Below are 9,584 nucleotides of genomic sequence, written 5' to 3'. Positions count from 1 at the left end.
CTGCTTTGGGTACTGTTGAGGGGGATGACTCATCAGGGGAGGGCAGCAGCAGCCAAGTTCATGGCACCGTGGCTGGCTCTGCTGCACAGGAGGGCAGGAAAAAGAGTGGGAGAGCAATAGTGATTGGGGATTCAATGGTGAGGGGAATAGATAGGCGTTTCTGCGGCCGCAACCGAGACTCCAGGATGGTATGTTGCCTCCCTGGTGCAAGGGTCAAGGATGTCTCGGAGCGGGTGCAGGACATTCTAAAAAGGGAGGGAGAACAGCCAGTTGTCGTGGTGCACATTGGTACCAACGACATAGGTAAAAAGAGGAATGAGGTCCTACGAAACGAATTTAAGGAGCTAGGAGCTAAATTAAAAAGTAGGACCTCAAAAGTAGTAATCTCGGGATTGCTACCAGTGCCACGTGATAATCAGAGTAGGAATCGTAGGATAGCGCAGATGAATACGTGGCTTGAGCAGTGGTGCAACAGGGAGGGATTCAAATTCCTGGGGCATTGGAACCGGTTCTGGGGGAGGTGGGACCAGTACAAACCGGACGGTCTGCACCTGGGCAGGACCGAAACCAATGTCCGAGGGGGAGTGTTTGCTAGTGCTGTTGGGGAGGATTTAAACTGATATGGCAGGGGGATGGGAACCAATGCAGGGAGACAGAGGGAAACAAAAAGGAGGCAAAAGCAAAAGACAGAAAGGAGATGAGGAAAAGTGGAGGGCAGAGAAACCCAAGGCAAAGAACAAAAAGGGCCACTGTACAGCAAAATTCTAAAAGGACAAAGGGTGTTAAAAGAACAAGCCTGAAGGCTTTGTGTCTTAATGCAAGGAGTATCCGCAATAAAGTGGATGAATTAACTGTGCAAATAGATGTTAACAAATATGATGTGATTGGGATTACGGAGACGTGGCTCCAGGATGATCAGGGCTGGGAACTCAACATCCAGGGGTATTCAACATTCAGGAAAGATAGAATAAAAGGAAAAGGAGGTGGGGTAGCATTGCTGGTTAAGGAGCAAATTAAGGCAATAGTTCGGAAGGACATTAGCTTGGATGATGTGGAATCTATATGGGTAGAGCTGCAGAATACCAAAGGACAAAAAACGTTAGTGGGAGTTGTGTACAGACCTCCAAACAGTAGTAGTGATGTTGGGGAGGGCATCAAACATGAAATTAGGGGTGCGTGCAATAAAGGTGCAGCAGTTATAATGGGTGACTTTAATATGCACATAGATTGGGTTAACCAAACTGGAAGCAATACGGTAGAGGAGGATTTCCTGGAGTGCATAAGGGATGGTTTTTTAGACCAATATGTTGAGGAACCAACTAGGGGGGAGGCCATCTTAGACTGGGTGTTGTGTAATGAGAGAGGATTAATTAGCAATCTCGTTGTGCGAGGCCCCTTGGGGAAGAGTGACCATAATATGGTGGAATTCTGCATTAGGATGGAGAATGAAACAGTTAATTCAGAGACCATGGTCCAGAACTTAAAGAAGGGTAACTTTGAAGGTATGAGGCGTGAATTGGCTAGGATAGATTGGCGAATGATACTGAAGGGGTTGACTGTGGATGGGCAATGGCAGACATTTAGAGACCGCATGAATGAACTACAACAATTGTACATTCCTGTCTGTCGTAAAAATAAAAAAGGGAAGGTGGCTCAACCGTGGCTATCAAGGGAAATCAGGGATAGCATTAAAGCCAAGGAAGTGGCATACAAATTGGCCAGAAATAGCAGAGAACCTGGGGACTGGGAGAAATTTAGAACTCAGCAGAGGAGGACAAAGGGTTTAATTAGGGCAGGGAAAATGGAGTCCGAGAAGAAGCTTGCAGGGAACATTAAGACGGATTGCAAAAGTTTCTATAGATATGTAAAGAGAAAAAGGTTAGTAAAGACAAACGTAGGTCCCCTGCAGTCAGAATCAGGGGAAGTCATAACGGGGAACAAAGAAATGGCGGACCAATTGAACAAGTACTTTGGTTCGGTATTCACTGAGGAGGACACAAACAAACTTCCGGATATAAAAGGGGTCGGAGGGTCTAGTAAGGAGGAGGAACTGAGGGAAATCCTTATTAGTCGGGAAATTGTGTTGGGGAAATTGATGGGATTGAAGGCCGATAAATCCCCAGGGCCTGATGGACTGCATCCCAGAGTACTTAAGGAGGTGGCCTTGGAAATAGTGGATGCATTGACAGTCATTTTCCAACATTCCATTGACTCGGGATCAGTTCCTATGGAGTGGAGGGTAGCCAATGTAACCCCACTTTTTAAAAAAGGAGGGAGAGAGAAAACAGGGAATTACAGACCGGTCAGCCTGACATCGGTAGTGGGTAAAAAGACGGAATCAATTATTAAGGATGTGATCGCAGTGCATTTGGAAAGAGGTAATATGATAGGTCCAAGTCAGCATGGATTTGGTGAAAGGGAAATCATGCTTAACAAATCTTCTGGAATTTTTTGAGGATGTTTCCAGTAGAGTGGACAAGGGAGAAACTGTTGATGTGGTATATTTGGACTTTCAGAAGGCTTTCGACAAGGTCCCACACAAGAGATTAATGTGCAAAGTTAAAGCACATGGGTTTGGGGGTAGTGTGCTGACATGGATTGAGAACTGGTTGTCAGACAGGAAGCAAAGAGTAGGAGTAAATGGGGACTTTTCAGAATGGCAGGCAGTGACTAGTGGGGTACTGCAAGGTTCTGTGCTGGGGCCCCAGCTGTTTACACTGTACATTAATGATTTAGATGAGGGGATTAAATGTAGTATCTCCAAATTTGCGGATGACACTAAGTTGGGTGGCAGTGTGAGCTGCAAGGAGGATTCTATGAGGCTGCAGAGCGACTTGGATAGGTTAGGTGAGTGGGCAAATGCATGGCAGATGAAGTATAATGTGGATAAATGTGAGGTTATCCACTTTGGTGGTAAAAACAGAGAGACAGACTATTATCTGAATGGTGACAGATTAGGAAAAGGGCAGGTGCAAAGAGACCTGGGTGTCATGGTACATCAGTCATTGAAGGTTGGCATGCAGGTACAGCAGGCGGTTAAGAAAGCAAATGGCATGTTGGCCTTCATAGCGAGGGGATTTGAGTACAAGGGCAGGGAGGTGTTGCTACAATTGTACAGGGCCTTGGTGAGGCCACACCTGGAGTATTGTGTACAGTTTTGGTCTCCTAACCTGAGGAAGGACATTCTTGCTATTGAGGGAGTGCAGCGAAGGTTCACCAGACTGATTCCCGGGATGGCGGGACTGACCTATCAAGAAAGACTGGATCAACTGGGCTTGTATTCACTGGAGTTCAGAAGAATGAGAGGGGACCTCATACAAACGTTTAAAATTCTGACGGGGTTAGACAGGTTAGATGCAGGAAGAATGTTCCCAATGTTGGGGAAGTCCAGAACCAGGGGACACAGTCTAAGGATAAGGGGGAAGCCATTTAGGACCGAGATGAGGAGGAATTTCTTCACCCAGAGAGTGGTGAACCTGTGGAATTCTCTACCACAGAAAGTTGTTGAGGCCAATTCATTAAATATATTCAAAAAGGAGTTAGATGAAGTCCTTACTACTAGGGGAATCAAGGGGTATGGTGAGAAAGCAGGAATGGGGTACTGAAGTTGCATGTTCAGCCATGAACTCATTGAATGGCGGTGCAGGCTAGAAGGGCCGAATGGCCTACTCCTGCACCTATTTTCTATGTTTCTATGTTTCCGCTGTACAGTAGCACTTGGTAATCTTTCTCCATTTAATTAATAACTTCTTCTGTGATTTTTTTTTTCTGCCAAAGTGCATGACCTCACACTTTCCAACATTATACTCCATCTGCCAAATTTTTGCCAACTCACGTCGCCTGTCAATGTCGTTTTGCAGATTTTGTGCGTCCTCCTCACACATTGCATTTCCTCCCATCTTTGTATCATCAGCAAACTTGGCTACACTACACTCGGTCCCTTCTTCCAAGTCGTTAATATAGATTGTAAATAGTTGGGGTCCCAGCACTGATCCCTGCGGCAACCCACTAATTACTGATTGCCAAACTGAGAATGAACCATTTATCCCGACTCAATATTTCCTTCTAAGTCAACCCTCTCATCTCCGGAATCAACCTCATGAACCTTCTCTCAACTGCCTCTCCTTTCCTCCCCTGAAGATGCTGAATCTGTCTGGTTTCAGTTCTGCACTCACTGGTTCCTCTCTCTCCTCGCCCCTGAAGGTGCTGTCTCGGGCTGGAATCAGTTCTACACTCACTGGTTCCCCTCTCCCCTTGAAGATGACGACATTGGCTGGATCCAGTTCTACACTCACTGGTTCCCCTCCATCTCCTCCCCTGATGGTACTGACTCTGGCTGGGTTAAGTTCTACACTCACTGGTTCCCCTCCCCTGAAGGTACTGACTCTGCCTGGGATCAGTTCTACACTCACTGGTTCCCCTCCCCTGAAGGTACTGACTCTGCCTGGGTTCAGTTCTGCACTCACTGGTTCCCCTCCCCTGAAGGTACTGACTCTGGCTGGGTTCAGTTCTACACTCACTGGTTCCCCTCCCCTGAAGGTACTGACTCTGGCTGGGTTCAGTTCTACACTCACTGGTTCCCCTCCCCTGAAGGTGCTGACTCTGGCTGGGTTCAGTTCTGCACTCACTGGTTCCCCTCCCCTGAAGGTACTGACTCTGCCTGGGTTCAGTTCTGCACTCACTGGTTCCCCTCCCCTGAAGGTGCTGACTCTGGCTGGGTCCAGTTGTATACTCAGTGGTTCCCCTCCCTCCCATCTGCCCCGTCCCTTAAGGCGCTAACTCTGGCTGTGTTCAATTCCACACTCACTGTTTCCCCTCCCTCCCCTCTCCAGCACGCAGAGTTCAGGGAGTGAGGAGAGAGATTAAAAAGCAGGACCTCAAAGGTAGTAATCTCCGGATTCCTCCCAATGTCACGAGCTAGTGAGTACAGAAACAGGAGGATAGAGCAGATGAATGCCTGGCTGTAGAGATGGTGCAGGCGGGAGGCTCGTTAGTTTCCTGAGGCACTGGGACCGCTTCTGGGGGAGGTGGGACATGGACAAACCGGACGGGTTGCACCTTAACAGAGCCGGGACCAATATCCTCGTGGCGGGGGGGTTTGCTAGTGCTGTTGTGGAGAGTTTAAACTAGCTTGGCAGGGGGATGGGTACCTGAAAATAGAGTCAGTAGGGAGGGGAGTAAAGCTGGAATTAGGAAGCAAAAAGAAAGAAAGTGAGTTTGGAGGAGAGAGGAAACAAGCAGGAAAAAAGTGTAAAAAAACAAGGCACTTTGTCTAAATGCACGTAGCATTTGTAACAAAATAGATGAGTTGACGGCATAAAGATACAAATGGGTATGATCTGATAGGCATTACAGAGACGTGGTTGCAAGGTGAGCAATTGGGGAATTAAATATTCAGCGGTATTGGACAATCCGGAAGGACAGACAGAAAGGAAAAGGAGGTGGAGTAGCTCTATTGATAAAGGAATGAATCACTGCAATAGTAAGAAATGATATTGGCTCAAATGATCAGGATGTTGAAACGGTTTGGGTGGAGATAAGGAACAATAAGCGGAAAAAGTCACTGGTGGGTGTAGTCGATAGGCCCCCCAACAATAACTACTCTGTTGGTCAGCGCATAAACCAGGAAATAGTGGGGGCTTGTAAAAAGGGAACAGCAATAATCATGGGTGATTTTAACCTCCATATTTTGGACAAACCAAATTGGTCAGGGTAGCCTTGAGGAGGAGTTCATAGAGTGCATAAGGGATGGGTTCCTTCAGCAGTATGTAACGGAACCAACTAGGGGGCAGGTTATCTTAGATCTGGTCCTGTGTAATGAGACAGGATTAATAAACAATCTCCTAGTAAAGGATCCCTTGGAATGAGTGATCATAGCATGATCTGAATTTGAAATTCAGATGGTGGGTGAGAAAGTTGGATCTCTAACCAGCGTACTAATCTTAAATAAAGGAGACTATGTAGGTATGAGGGCAGAGTTGGGTAAAGTGGACTGGGAAAATAGATTAAAGTGCAGGACGGTTGATGAACAGTGGTGTACATTTAAGGAGATATTGATTGCACAACTCTCAAGAAAAATATTTTCCACTGAGGAGGAAAGGATGTAAAAGAAAAGATAGCCAGCCGTGGCTAACTAAAGAAATAAAGGACGGTATCCAATTAAAATCAAGGGCATACAAAGTGGCCAAAACTAGTGGTAGGACAGAAGACTGGGAAGCTTTTAAAAGCCAGCAAAGAATGACTAAAAAAAATGATTAAGAAAGGGAAGATAGACTATGAAAGTAAACTAGCACTAAATATAAAAACAGATAGCAAGAGTTTCTACAGGTATATAAAAAGGAAAAGAGTGGCTAAAGTAAATGTTGGTCCCTTAGAGGACGAGATCAGGGAATTAGTAATGGGGAACATGGAGATGGCAGAAACTCTGAACAAATATTTTCTCTCAGTCTTTACGGTAGAGGACACTAACAATATCCCAACAGTGGACAGTCAAGGGGCTACAGGGGGTAGGAACTTAACACAATCATGAAGAAGGTGGTACTCAGTAAGATAATGGGACTAAAGGTGGATAAATCCCCTGGAGCTGATGGCTTGCATCCTAGGGTCTTAAGAGAAGCAGCAGCAGGGACAGTGGATGCATTGGTTGTAATTTACCAAAATTCCCTGGATTCTGGGGAGGTCCCAGCGATTGGAAAACTGCAAATGTAACGTCCTTATTTAACAAAGGAGGCAGAAAAAAAAGCAGGAAACTCTGGACCAGTTAGCCTCACTTCTGTGGTTGGGAAAATGTTGGGAGTCCATTATTAAAGACGCAGTAGCAGGATATTTGGAAAAGCAAAATTCGGTCAGGCAGAGTCAGCATGGATTTATGAAGGGAAAGGCATGTCTGACAAATTTGCTGGAATTCTTTGAGGATGTAACAAACAGGGTGGATAAAGGGGAACCAGTGAGTGTGGTGTATTTGGACTTCCAGAAGGCATTTGACAAGGTGCCACGTAAAAGGTTACTGCACAAGATAAAAGTTCACAGGGTTGGGGGTAATATATCAGCAAGGATAGAGGATTGGCTAACTAACAGAAAACAGAGAGTCGGATAAATGGTGCATTCTCTGGTTGGCAACCAGTAACTAGTGGGGTGCTGCAGGGATCAGTGCTGGGATCCCAACTATTTACATTCTATATTAAAGGACTTGGAAGAAGGGACTGAATGTCGTGTTGCCGAGTTTGCTGACGATACAAAGGATGGGAGGAAAAGCAATATGTGAGGACACATAAAATCTGCAAAAGGACATATACAGGCTGAGTCAATGGGAAAAAATTTGGCAGATGGAGTATAATATTAGAAAGTGTGAGGTCATGCACTTTGACAGAAAAAAAATTAAAGAGCAAGTTATTATTTAAATGGAGAAAGATTGCAAAGTGCTGCAGTACAGCGGGACCTGGGGGGTACTTGTGCATGAAACACAAAAGGGCAGTATACAAGTACAGCAAGTGATCAGGAAGGCGAACGGAATCGTGGCCTTCCTGATCCATGTTTATGAAAGAATATACTTGCTTTGGAGGCAGTTCAGAGAAGGTTTCGGGGATGAGGGGGATGACTTATGAGGAAAGGTTGAGTGGTTTGGGCCTCTTCCCATTGGAATTCAGAAGAATGAGAGGTGATCTTATCGAAACGCATAAGATTATGAGGGGGCGGGACAAGGTGGATGCAGAGAGGATGTTTCCACTGATGGGGGAAGACTCGAACTAGAGGGCATAATCTTAGAATAAGGGGCCACCCATTTAAAACTGAGATGAGGAGGAATGTCTTCTCTCAAAGGGTTGTAAATCTGTGGAATTTGCTGCCTCAGAGAGCTGTGAAAGTTGGGTCATAGAAACATAGAAAATAGTTGCAGGAGTGGACCATTCGGTGTTTTTGTGACCGGAAGGCTGTTTCCAGTGGGGTTCTGCAGGGCTCAGTGCTGGGTCCCTTGTTTTTGTGGTATATATCAATGACTTGGACTTCAATGTTGGGGGTATGATTAAGAAGTTTGCAGGTGACACTAAAATAGGCTGTGTGGTTGAGAATTAAGAAGAAAACTGCACACTGCAGGAAGATATCAATGTACTGGTCAGGTGGGCAGTAAAGTGGCAAATGGAATTTAATCCGGATAAGTGTGAGGTAATACATTTGGGGAGGTCTAACAAGGAAAGGGAATACACATTAAATGGTACGACACTGAAAATTGTAGAGGAACAAAGGGACCTTGGAGTGTAGGTCCACAGATCCCTGAAAGTGGCAGGCCAGGTAGATAAGGTGGTTAAGAAGGCATATGGAATACTTACCTTTATTAGTCGAGGCATGGAATACAAGAGCTAGGAGGTTATGCTTGAACTGGTTAGGCCGCAGTTGGAATACTGTGTGCAGTTCTGGTCACCACATTACAGGAAAGATGTGATTGTACTGGAAAGGGTACAGAGGAGATTTACAAGAAAGTTGCCTGGACTGGAGAATTTTGGCTATGAGGAAAGATTGGAGATGCAGAGTCCATTTTCTTTGGATCAGAGGACACTGAGGGGATACCTGATGAAAGTGTATTAAATTATGAGGGGCCTGGATAGAGTGGATAGGAAGGACCTGTTTCCCTTGGCAGAGTGGTCAACAACAAGGAGGCACAGATTTAAAGTAATTGGTTTAGAGGAGATACAAAGGGAATTTTCTTCACCTAGAGGTTTGTGGGGGTCTGGAACTCACTGCCTGAAAGGGTGATAGAGGCAGAAACACTCAGCACATTTGAAAAATACTTGGATGTGCACTTCAAGTGTCATCACCTACAGGGCTACGGACCGAGAGCTGGAGAGTGGGATTAGGCTGGATAGCTGTTTGTCAGCCGGCACGGACATGGTGGGCTGAAATGGTCTCCTGCCATGATGTAAATTTCGATGATTTTATGATTAATGACCTAGATGAAGGGACCGAGTGTAATGTATCCAAATTTGTTTAGGATACAAAACTAGGTGGGACAGTAAGCTGTGAGAACACAAGAGTCTGCAAGATATACATAGATAGACTATGTGAGTGGGCAGTAAGGTGGCAGATGGAGTATAATGTAGGGAAATGTGAGGTTATTCACTTTGGTAGGAACAACAGAAGAACAGAGTATCTTTTAAATTATGAGAAACTTTTAAACATTGGTGTTCAGAGAGATTTGGGGTGTCCTTGTGCAAGACACACAGAAAGTGAGCATGCAGGTATGCAAGCAATAAGGAAGGGAAATGGTTTGTCCTTTATTGCAAGGGTTTGGAGTATAAGAGTAAGGAGGTCTTGCTGCAATTGCACAGGGCCTTGGTGAGACCACACCTGGAGTACTGGGCACAGTTTTGTTTTCTTATCTAAGGACGGAAACACTTGCATTGGAGACGGTGCAACAAAGGTTCACAAGATTCCTGGGAGGAGAGGGCTGTCTTATGATGAGATAGTGTGTAGAATGGGCCTATATACTCTCGAGGTTAGAATAATGAGAGGTGATCTCATTGAAACATACAAGGTTCTGAAGGGGACTGACAGGTTAGATGCTGAGAGGTTGATTCCCCTGGCTGGACTGT

Source organism: Pristiophorus japonicus, unplaced genomic scaffold, assembly GCF_044704955.1.
Source record: "Pristiophorus japonicus isolate sPriJap1 unplaced genomic scaffold, sPriJap1.hap1 HAP1_SCAFFOLD_684, whole genome shotgun sequence".
Classification (NCBI taxonomy): Eukaryota; Metazoa; Chordata; class Chondrichthyes; family Pristiophoridae; genus Pristiophorus; species Pristiophorus japonicus.
This window is presented reverse-complemented; position numbering follows the sequence as displayed.